General features: G+C 33.1%; 1 long non-coding RNA gene across 1 annotated transcript; it reads right to left on the bottom strand.

Annotated features, from left to right (window-relative positions):
* Positions 1 to 638: 638 nt before the first annotated feature.
* LOC127724277 (uncharacterized) lies at positions 639 to 2823 on the bottom strand. The gene is made up of 4 exons (XR_007992431.1): positions 2753 to 2823; positions 1697 to 1750; positions 1168 to 1221; positions 639 to 693 (listed from the first exon to the last, which is right to left on the bottom strand). It is a non-coding gene; the product is annotated as an uncharacterized LOC127724277 (long non-coding RNA).
* Positions 2824 to 3651: the final 828 nt, after the last annotated feature.

Here is a 3651-nt window from a genome sequence, read left to right as displayed (position 1 = left end):
TCATAGGTTTGAGCGTTTCTTGTAAATCACAAAGAACGTCTCGGAGACAATCGAGTCAGAAACTTAATACTGCAATGAAATTGTATTGAGTTATACACATATGTAGATTACCTGTAATCGTAGCTGTTGGCATTGTTGTGGGAATGTCGTTATTGACCACTGTGCCTAAAAGACAATCCAATATTTATATAAGGAACTGAGCATTGCATAAGCTATTCTCAACGTGACATGTTTCAGACAGATACTTCTTTATAATTATACGCAAATTGGACGTACTGACAGTCTAATAGCAGCAGTACAGAAAGGTACATAATGTACATGTAGGTGAAAATATGATTGCTGATATTTGTTTGTATGTTTCTACGCAACCCTTGTACATGTAGAAAAGTAGCATACACGTATTAGACTAGGAACTAAATTATTAAATAACATGTATATGTTTATAGTCATAAATGTTATAGATACCCAAAACGTTAGTTTTTTTAATCGTTTGGAGTATTTTAGCGACTATAGTGCTTAAAAAAAACATCATAGGTTTGAGCGTTTCTTGTAAATCACAAAGAACATCTCGGAGACAATCGAGTAAGAAACTTAATACTGCAATGAAATAGTATTGAGTAATACACATATGTAGATTACCTGTAATTGTAGCTCTTGGCATTGTTGTGGGAATTTCGTCATTGACCACTGTGCCTAAAAGACAATCCAATATTTATATAAGGAACTGAGCAATGCATAAGTTAATCTCAACGTGACATGTTTCAGACAAATACTTCCTTATATTCATACGCAAATTAGACGTACTGACAGTCTAATAGCAGCAGTACAGAAAGGTACATAATGTACATGTAGGTGAAAATATGATTGCTGATATTTGTTTGTATGTTTCTACGCCACCCTTGCACATGTAGAAAAGTAGCAAACACGTATTAGACGAGGAACTACATTATGAAATAACATGTATATGTTAATAGTCATAAATGTTATAGATACCCAACACGTTAGTTTTTTTAATCGTTTGGAGTATTTTAGCGACTTAAGTGCTTAAAAAAAACATCATAGGTTTGAGCGTTTCTTGTAAATCACAAAGAACATCTCGGAGACAATCGAGTAAGAAATTTAATACTGCAATGAAATAGTATTGAGTAATACACATATGTAGATTACCTGTAATTGTAGCTGTTGGCATTGTTGTGGGAATTTCGTCATTGACCACTGTGCCTAAAAAACAATCCAATATTTATATAAGGAACTGAGCATTGCATAAGTTATTCTCAACGTGACATGTTTCAGACAGATACTTCCTTATAATCATACGTAAATTGGACGTACTGACAGTCTAATAGCAGCAGTACAGAAAGGTACATAATGTACATGTAGGTGACAATATGATTGCTGATATTTGTTTGTATGTTTCTACGCTACCCTTGTACATGTAGAAAAGTAGCATACACGTATTAGAAGAGGAACTAAATTATGAAATAACATGTATATGTTAATAATCATAAATGATATAGATACCCAAAACGTTAGTTTTTTTAATCGTTTGGAGTATTTTAGCGACTCTTATGCTTAAAAAAAAACATCATAGGTTTGAGCGTTTCTTGTAAATCACAAAGAACGTCTCGGAGACAATCAAGTAAGAAACTTAATACTGCAATGACATTGTATTGAGTAATACACATATGTAGATTACCTGTAATTGTAGCTGTTGGCATTGTTGTGGGAATTTCGTCATTGACCACTGTGCCTAAAAGACAATCCAATATTTATATAAGGAACTATGCATTGCATAAGTTATTCTCAACGTGACATGTTTCAGACAAATACTTCCTTATAATCATACACAAATTTAAAGTTCTGACAGTCTAATAGCAGCAGTACAGAAAGGTACATAATGTACATGTAGGTGAAAATATGATTGCTGATATTTGTTTGTATGTTTCTACGCTACCCTTGTGCATGTAGACAAGTTGCATATACGTATCAGACGAGGAACTACATTATGAAATAACATATATATGTTAATAGTCATAAATGTTGTAGATACCCAACACGTTAGTTTTTTTAATCGTTTGGATTATTTTAGCGAATCTTGCGCTTTAAAAAAATATCATAGGTTTGAGCGTTTCTTGTAAATCACAAAGAACGTCTCGAAGACAATCGAGTAAGAAACTAAATACTGCAATGACATTGTATTGAGTAATACACATATGTAGATTACCTGTAATTTTAGCTGTTGGCATTGTTGTGGGAATTTCGTCATTGACCACTGTGCCTAAAAGACAATCCAATATTTATATAAGGAACTGAGCATTGCATAAGTTATTCTCAACGTGACATGTTTCAGACAAATACTTCCTTATTATCATACACAAATTTGACGTACTGACAGTCTAATAGCAGCAGTACAGAAAGGTACATAATGTACATGTTGGTGAAAATATGATTGTTGATATTTGTTTGAATGTTTCTACGCTACCCTTGTACATGTAGAAAAGTAGCATATACGTATCAGACGAGGAACTACATTATGAAATAACCTGTATATGTTAATAATCATCAATGTTATAGATACCCAAAACGTTAGTTTTTTTAATCGTTTGGATTATTTTAGCGACTCTTGCGCTTTAAAAAAACATCATAGGTTTGAGCGTTTCTTGTAAATCACAAAGAACATCTCGGAGACAATCGAGTAAGAAACTTAATACTGCAATGAAATTGTATTGGGTAATACACATATGTAGATTACCTGTAATTGTAGCTGTTGGCATTGTTGTGGGAATTTCGTCATTGACCACTGTGCCTAAAAGACAATCCAATATTTATATAAGGAACTGAACATTGCATAAGTAATTTTCAACGTGACATGTTTCAGACATATACTTCCTTATAATCATACGCAAACTGGATGTACTGACAGTCTAGTAGCAGCAGTACAGAAAGGTACATAATGTACATGTAGGTGAAAATATGATTGCTGATATTTGTTTGTATCTTTCTACGATACTCTTGTACATGTAGAAAAGTAATACATGTAGTGGATGAGGAACGTCTTGATGAAATGTCATGTATTTTTTTATAGCCATAAATGTTATAAGTACCTAAGAGGAGTATTTTTGGCGACTAATAGGTTTGCGCGTTTCTTGTAAATGGAAAGCGCGTCTCGGAGACAATACATATATAGCGTGTTATGTCTAATTAATTGATCAGTCTTGACCAACAATACGAACTAAATTAGTTACTGTTGATGTAGAGGGAAATATGACCGAAGTTATATCTGGATTTACGCTTCCATGAAAATGGAATAGAAACTTAATATGTTATTACCTTTATAAATGCATGATAAATTCTTATAAAATCATGACAGATAAATAATAAAATTCTAGTAGCATGCGGCATGCATGATATTTACAAACATTACATGTAATGTTATGAGAACATAGATCCTATTTTACTCGCATTCTTTGCCACATGTATATTTTTTTTTTTGCGAACGGCCAGAACCATTGTTTTTATACACATCCTTTTACGATATATTGAGGAAAATCGCTTGAATTCCAAATTCAGCGATAGTGTGCGTTGACAGGGAACACGTCTCCTGTAGTGCATATATCACCCGCAATCGGAATCTTGTATCAGTCGAACTGT

Source organism: Mytilus californianus, unplaced genomic scaffold, assembly GCF_021869535.1.
Source record: "Mytilus californianus isolate M0D057914Y unplaced genomic scaffold, xbMytCali1.0.p SCAF_14, whole genome shotgun sequence".
Taxonomy (NCBI): Eukaryota; Metazoa; Mollusca; class Bivalvia; order Mytilida; family Mytilidae; genus Mytilus; species Mytilus californianus.
This window is presented reverse-complemented; position numbering and strand designations above follow the sequence as displayed.